At 31.4% G+C, this 8,655-nt stretch overlaps 1 protein-coding gene across 1 annotated transcript in view; it reads right to left on the minus strand.

The window, feature by feature from the left end:
• Nucleotides 1-8,622: 8,622 nt before the first annotated feature.
• LOC123195567 (rhodocoxin) overlaps nucleotides 8,623-8,655 on the minus strand; it is an 803-nt gene continuing 770 nt past the window's right edge. Inside the window, exon 1 of the mRNA XM_044609351.1 lies at nucleotides 8,623-8,655. This exon is cut by the window's right edge and continues 770 nt beyond it. The gene's annotated coding sequence lies outside the window, so the exon portion shown is untranslated.

Consider the following 8,655-nt stretch of genomic DNA (forward strand, 5'->3'; position numbering starts at 1 on the left):
AAAAGTAAATACAAGGATGATTGGATGAAAGCTATGGAGACTGAGATAACTTCTCTATAGAAAAATCACACATGGTCACTTGTAGATAGACCCAAAATTCAAAAGGTAATTATATGTAAATGGGTTTTCAAAAGAAAACCTAGTATACCTAGTGTTGAACAAGCAAGATTTAAAGCAAGAGTTGTTGCTAAAGGCTTCTCACAAAGAGAAGACATTGATTATAATGAAGTATTCTCTCTTGTGGTAAAGCCTACATTTATTAGATTAATGTTATCTGTTATTGTTTTGTTTGATTTAGAATTAAAACAAATGGATGTTATTACTGCCTTTTTGCATGGAAAATTGAAAGAACAAATATACATTGAACAACCTGAAAGGTTTGTGAAACCTGGTAATGAAAATAAGGTTTCTTTACTTCATAAATCTTTGTATGGCCTTAAACTGTCTCCTAGACAATGGTATAAAAGATTTGATGATTTTGTTCTTTCAATTGGATTTTCCAGATGCAGTTATGATCATTATGCTTATTTTAAGAAAATTAAAAATGACGGTTTTATATATTTACTGATTTATATGGATGACATGTTTTAGCTTCTAAGGATATGAATGTTTTACTTGATTTGAAATGTATGCTAAATTTTGAATTTGAAATGAAAGACTTAGATCCTACGAAAAGAATACTAGGTATGGATATAAGTAAGAATAGATTGAAATAGTGTTTGACTTTGTCTCAATTTACTTATATTAGAAAAGTACTTGAAATATATCATATGATCAATGTAAAGTGTGTGAATGTTTCTATGGGTGTTCATTTTAAATTAATATCTATTGGATTATTGTCTTCTGATGAATTTGATTTCATGAAGAATATACCATATTTTAATGTGGTAGAAAGTCTAATGTATGCAATGATAGGTACTAGACCTGATATAACATATACAATTAGTCTTGTTAGCAGATTTATGAGTAATTTAGATAAAGAACATTAAAATGCAACAAAATGGTTATTGAGATATTTGAAAGGTACACCTGATTTTGGCTTGTGTTATACTATTGATGCTACTAACCTATTTTCTATGAAAGGATTTTGTGATTCAGATTTTGCGATTCAGATTTTGCAGTTGATCTTAATAAAATGAGATCTCTCATTGGTTATATTTTCACCTTTGGTGGAAATGTTGTAAGTTAGAAGTGTAATTTGCAACACATTGTGGCACTTTTAACAACTGAGGTTGAATACATAGCATTAACTAAAGCAATTAAAGAAGCATTATGGCTAAAGGGAATTATTTCTAAGTTGGGGTTGAATATCAATGTTCTAGAATTCTTTAGTGATTCACAGAGTCCTATTCACCTGTCCAAAAATTCTGCATTTAATAAGAGGACTAAACACATTGATATAAGGCTGCATTTCATCAGAGATGTGTTGGTTGCTAGTAAAGTTAATGTGAAGAAAATATTAACAGATGTCAATCTAGCTAACATCTTAACAAAGTCTATACCATTAAGTAAGTTTATGGATGCCTTTAATTTGCTCAAAATTTGTCCAGTGTAAGAGTGTGTTATGGTCTGCAAAAGAGTCCTTAGATATGTTAGTTTTTTTTTTGTTAAGATGGAGTTTTATGAATCTGTAACTTAAAAAACTAATGGTAGTCTTGTAATTAGAAGAAACAGTTTGAGCAAAGTTTGGGTTGTAGTTATTGTCTAGGGGCAGTTTAGTCTTTGCTTGATTAAGTCTTTTAACTAATGGATATAAACCATTAGTTGGTTTATTGAGAAATAAAAAGAAAGAAAAACATTCTGTTGGTTGTTTTAGAAGAAAAAATAATAGGGTGCTTTTAGGCATGTATATTTCTCTCTGATTCCTCATATTTTCTCTACTAGGCTGCTAGGAAATGCATAAATCCATTGGTTTTCTTTCAATCTAGTTGTCTAAACTCTTGACTCGATGTATATGGTCGTTGTGGTGCTCGGGTTTAGGAAGGATTTGAGTTGGCAAGGCTGGATTTGGTTTCATTTGCGTCTGTGATACTAGATTGGCTTCTGAATCTGTAAGTTGTACAATATTCTTACTGATTAGTGGATTTGCTAGAGGATTCCTTTGCCTTGGATATAGGGTTCTAATCTTTTGAACCCGAACCAAGTAAATTTGATGTGTTGATTTGTGTATGATTTATTATACTAATCTTGTACAATTCTTGACTGATTTATTATTTGAATCTCTAATTAATATTTGAACTCAGTAATAATAAAACATTAACACTATGATCACAAAATGCATAAGTCCATATCATAACTGAATTGCCTCATGTCTTTACTTATCGAATAAAAGAAATAGATCAAATTATCTTAAACATTATAAAATCTCAACTCAATAAGTTATACTAGAATAATACTCAGAGTCTCATCAATCATAATAGTCTTGATAAGGGTTATCCAACACCTATGAGTCCATCTCTTGCATGTCGCTCTATTACTGATCCGTCACTTCATCGTCGTCATCTATAATTTTGTCACCTACAAAATGCAAAGGAAAAAAATGAGTTCAAAATACTCAATAAGTAGAAATGATCTATCCTATGATTTTTCAATTGAAATCTATCTTCTATCCATTATTAACTCAGGTTATCTGAATCTTAGACTATCGGATCTCAATCAAATATAAAGGAAACGATGCATCCATTTTAGTGACCACTCTTTAGACTCTCTAGTCCTCGTTGTCCTATTTCATTGCTAATCCGCAAGCTCATAGTCTTGGTTTATGAATCTATGAAACCCAATCATCAAACTCTTTATGTCTTGATAAGTTATAGTCAATTGATAGACACATAGTCTTAACAAATTCTCTCTCTGTCTGACGACACCAATCAATGAACTTTTTCCTATCTATGGGTATGCCTAAGTTTCAACCATACATAATGTCCTATAATAGAATTATGGTCAAATTTCACCTTGGTTTTCAAATCCTTATCTATCATAACATCATATAACAATGATATAACGTAACATCATCAAACATCTATCGTAACATCATATAACGTTTATACAAATGCAATAGGATCTCATATAATCACAAATCATGGCATTAACATGTTCCACATAATTCAATATCAAGATCAACTAATTTCAAAAACAAGTTTAATCCATTCATCAAGATTTCAAGTCAAAATATAATGGAATCCAATAGAAGATCAACTCCTACTTACCTAGATTCTAAGTCGTCAATGGTTCTTTATTGGTTCTTGGCAACTAAGAGTCTTTCTCCTTCTTTTCCCATATCTGCTCATCGAAACTGCACTCTTTTGGTTGTCGATTGTTGGTTGTCTCACTTCTCTCAAGCAAACTCTCTCAATTTGGGTGGAAGACAGTGGTGAATTAGGTTTTAAATTAAAGGAGAAAGGTTTATATATTTAGCCCTTTATAATCCTACTTCTATTAGGATTTCAATTTTTTAACTACATACGATCATATGTTTCAAGACATACGAGCGTACATCCATTAAACAAGGTACAAGCGTGCATCCCTTGGGTGCATGGTTGTATATTAGGCCAAAACACATTTTATTTCTGATTTTGATATGATTTAACTGGAATTCAATTTTAAATGTATGGAAAAAAATAATAAAACCCCTAGAATATACCTAAGGGTGTTACATAAGGTTATTGCAAGGGACACTTGTGAGATAGTTTATTATAATACTCTTATTCAAGTACATACCTCTAAAGGAAATACAGACCCGAATAGACGTGTTTGCTTAAAACTTTTCTTAAAATGCACTTGCTCCAAATGACAATGAAATTTAACTAAACAGCTGAACATACCAACATGATAGACATTTCTAAATTATATGTAAAATTTTAGAATACATCAATATCCAATAAATCTATACTGTGCACAAACATAACACAACCATCACAAGTTTGAAACTAAAAATATACACACCCCCAAACCCACAACCACACACCACACCCATATACTAACATGATAGACATTTCTCAATTTTTTTCATTTTACTGTATATTTAAAGTAAATAAATCATTCTTATAATGAAAAATAACTAGACAACAATTAGAATATGCATATTTTGCACAAAATAGAACTCTAAATGACATTAAAAAAAAAAAAAAAAGGTTTACATTCATACTTTCAACTCAAATTAAGAGTAACAATTAAGATGAAAAAACATAGATTAGGATTTAAAAATAAAGGGTATGAATAATAACTCCTACTATTCCAACATTCGCTCCTATAGTTAGAAATATTAAAATTTCAATTTCAATTTTTAAAACAACATAAAAAACACTACAATAAAATGCTTACTTATTTAAATTAAGATAATTTTATTGTTGGTTTATTTTTATTTTTAACTGATTTAGATAAAATTTTGAATGAAAAAAGTGTTTAAAAGGCTAACATTCTTAAAGTTAGAGGTGAAAGTAAAATGAGTCTTAAATTGAAATTTTAGCTATATACTTCTAATCCGGGCTAGTTAAAATTGTTCGGTTCCATTAAAAATAGGTTATTTTAATTTGCAAGTTAACAAAGTTGAATGTCCATAGTGCTTGAAGGTGGATTTTGACCATTTCCCACAAAAGTGCCACAAGTCAAATGATTAGGAAAACATGGGGGGTAAATTTGTGAGAATTTCCTGATAAAAGAAAAATTATCTAAAAAATAAAAAAATGAAAAGTAGTTGTGGCTTTTAATTTTGGAACAAATGGCAACTTCACGATGGGCTAGCAAAAACAAAAGCCCATGTCTTCAAAACCCTAACTTTAACCCTAATCCTTATTTCTATCTTCTATAAATTCCATCTTCTTCCCTTAAACAATCCTGTCGCAGGCTGTTCCTTTGTCTTTGTCCCAGTCTCAAAACACAAGTCTCTTCCATTCTGTTGATGGGGTTTAATTTTTCCGATCTGTTAGTGGTTCTGTTCTGTTGTTTTGGCTTTAAAGCAAGTCAGCTTCTTGGCCGGGTCTGAACGCTAAACGGCCCGGGCAATTAAAAATCTATAAACTTGCGACATGAAAATCGCCGGTATCACTCGTCTGAATCTGACCCATCTTGATTTTTCAGGCCCTTTTCCTACTGGCACATTTTCCTTTATTTATTCTTATCTTAAGATAAGCAAACGCACTCTGTCCCAAAACCGTTTTCACGGCTAATGTTTTGAGGCAATTTCTTCGTTTGCAAAATAAATTTCTGGCTAACTCGCCCATATGATCTCTCTTTTCAATGATCATATTGGGCACATGGCTTGGTTTACATACAAAAAGCTACTGTAATTTCTTCATGTTCTATTTTTCCTTGTGAATTGTCATAAATTTGGTCATGCAATATTTTTATGCGCTGATGGTTGACATGACTTACAATCCTTGAGTGTTATACTCCATTGGACATAAACTTAAGACCAAACTGGATTACCGTAAACTAGCTTGAACTGGACTTGTTGTATTGAAGACATATTTGTAATGTAAAATGAAATTCAACAAGAATTAGACAGGCCATTAGTACACAATGACATAATTGATCAATCTTAATTTCTTGTCTCGCTTTTTATCACAAAATATTTTATACAATGAGCTTTTCTTGTCTTTCTTGACCGATAAGGAGAAAAAATCGAATTGGGTTCAAAGGAAATTTCCTTCAGAAAATTTATCAACAATTTGCTTGTATGATCTACTGTGGATCATTGGATTTGGCTGGAAATTGAAAAAGGTGCACTTTGGCATGAATCATTTGACAAAAGAATCGGATTTGGTCTCCTGTAGATCTCCTTCAGCAGAGAAAATCGAAAATTAATACTTCCGTTCTTGGGAAGGAAATAACACACAGCCCTGACTTTTTAAAGTAAATTTTATATTAACAGAAAGCCTAGAAAAAGGTTCATGAACAACTAGAGCAGAACCTGTCTAAAAGGATAAGACAACGAAAACACAACTAAGACTTACTTTGCACCATTACAAATTAAGGAAGCTAAAATCAACTCCTCTTGAAGACCCATCAAAAATCAAAATTCCTATAATGATAGGGTTTAAGAGAAAGACAAAACAATAGCTAAACAAATCTGGCTTTACCAGAGAAAATGCAGGCTTGTTAGCAAAGGGCACAAGAAGCGCAAAATTATCTAAGCAGCCCTGATATTAGATATTGGATAACATGACACCTCACTTTTCTATGATAAGAATTGACGTCCATTCTTAATAAATTCTTCACAGCTTTCAATCTTAGGCAACTGGATTGCATAAACCCGCAACAACTTACATCATTTGGAAGAAGAATAAGTAACCTTGTCTGCAATGAAACGAACAGCTTTTCCTTCCTGTTTGAGATTAGCTCCCAATGAAAGTGTAGGTAAAACTCATTTGGAGCTACAAGACTTCTGAGAGACTGAAATAACAATTCTCCAGCTGAATTCCAACCATCTCTAGAAGCCCTAAAAGTTTTAGCTAAAGTTTAATGGGCACACTGAGAGCTCATGCTATCAATAAAACTATGCTTATAAACAACACCTACTCATGTGATAATACATTATACTCAACTTTTGTTTACAGGGCGTCTGAATTCTAGTGTTCAATGAAGAGGCTATAGGTAATGCAGTCAACATTAACTTGATACTGATCAGTGAATGCTTAGAAAGGAAAAAATACTGACAAGATGACCTCAAAGAGCAAAGAAAATTAAGGGTCCAATTTCATCACAGATTCGGCTAGTTTCTCGTGTTTCCAACATTCTGCTAATAATATTTAAAATGTTAGTAATGTGCATACACTGGTTAGTATCAACATTATGCACTCCAAAAGGTTGGGTCTGTTTATGTTCTCTTATACTCTTCATTAGTAATGATTAACAATATATACAGGATAAAAAAAAGAAACATCACAATTAACTAAGTATGGTAAGTCACTTATGCCACCAACACCATACTAAAATCAAAGGTAAAAGTAATTGAGTGGTACTATATCATTTTTAATATTTAATTATTAAATAAATTATGTTTTCTGATTAAAAAATGGAAATAAGCTGAATTATAATGAGAAAAACAAAAGTTTATTTATAACGACTAAAGTGAGTTGTTAGATTTCCTTTTCACCTATATGAGAGTTTTGGAATTAGGTTGATAACTTATTGTTGTAAGGAAAATGAGTTATTGAAGCACATCATTACAATGTGAGACTTTCACAAACCTATTTGCAAAAGTCCTATGTTCAAAAGATAAACTTCAACAATTCAATTCACCCTCTAAAAATAAGCTTCAACCCAATTCCAAAACTCACACATAGGTGAAAAGAAAATCTAACAATTCACCTCACCCATTATAAATAAGCTTATTCTATTCCTTTCTCACCACAATTTAACTAACTTCCGTATTTCCTTTTATTAAAAAACATAAATTTTAATAATAATTTCTAAAAGTAATTTTCAAAGTTAAAAATATATTTTTGTTCAACTGGAGCCATGGTTGCTCATTTAGAGTTGGACCGAGTCATGTTGGCAATTGAGTTCAAACCAATTTGGCTTGAATCCAACACTAGTAACACATCATTATCAGTATCCAGTTGGTTCTTATTATAAGTGTACATAGCTTTATTGAAAATTTTTATGTGGAGGCTTTTCATTGCATAGGTAAACAAATACTAGAACTGATCCACACTTAACATATGCCAAAATTTCATCTATTTGATTTTCATTAAGGATTGCACATTCTCTAGCTCACATGAATTGGATAATGTTAATGCCAGACCCGAATTGAAAATTATTGATGTATCTAGGGCAGTTCACTACTGCTAAAAAAATAAGTTGAAACTTCAATATAAGAATTTAAACTTCATGGAGAATCAAAGTGGAGTATCTACTTGTACACATTTTAAACTGTTTACAAAGCAAGGCGAATTTCTATTAATTCACAACTTCATACATCAAACTGCCAGACCAAAGACTATGAATAAAGATTATAATATTCTAATTAACCCTAAAAACCCTTGGCCTTAATGAAACAACTAACTAAACTTGAATTTGACTAAAAATGCATCCCCATCATGCTTAATATGAAGATAATTTTTCCACATTTCACAAAAGTTACTATTATTATTTTTTTAGATTAAGAATAGCATAATTAAACTTCCAACAAGTCCATATATTAATATAATCGAAAGCCACATAAAACAGTAGACAGAAATCACAATTCACTAGGTAGGGTAAGTGAAATATCCCACCAACACCTTAACAACATCAAAGATGAAGTAATTAGGGTAAAGGCTTCTCATTGCACAAGTAAAAAATTACTGCAGCTGATCTGTGCCCAACATAGATCACAATTTCAACTTAATGATTATCCAGGATTACACATTCACTACCTAACAAGACTTGTATAATGTTAATGCTAAAAAAGAAGATGAAGATTCATCACTTCAACAAGAACTTTAGATTGATGGAGAATCACAGTGTGAAGTTTCTGCTCATAAATGCAAACGTTTTGAATTGTTTACTAAGCGAAGCAAATCCCATCTATTCACAACTTCCAAATCAACGACTAATTATTCTAGTGAATGAAGACTATTACTTCTTATGAACCCTAAAAACTCTTTCCCACGATTCAACAAGAACTAAATAAACTTGAAATTGACTATAAATTCATCCCCACCATGTTTATTT

Source organism: Mangifera indica, chromosome 14 (genome assembly GCF_011075055.1).
Source record: "Mangifera indica cultivar Alphonso chromosome 14, CATAS_Mindica_2.1, whole genome shotgun sequence".
Lineage (NCBI taxonomy): Eukaryota > Viridiplantae > Streptophyta > Magnoliopsida > Sapindales > Anacardiaceae > Mangifera > Mangifera indica.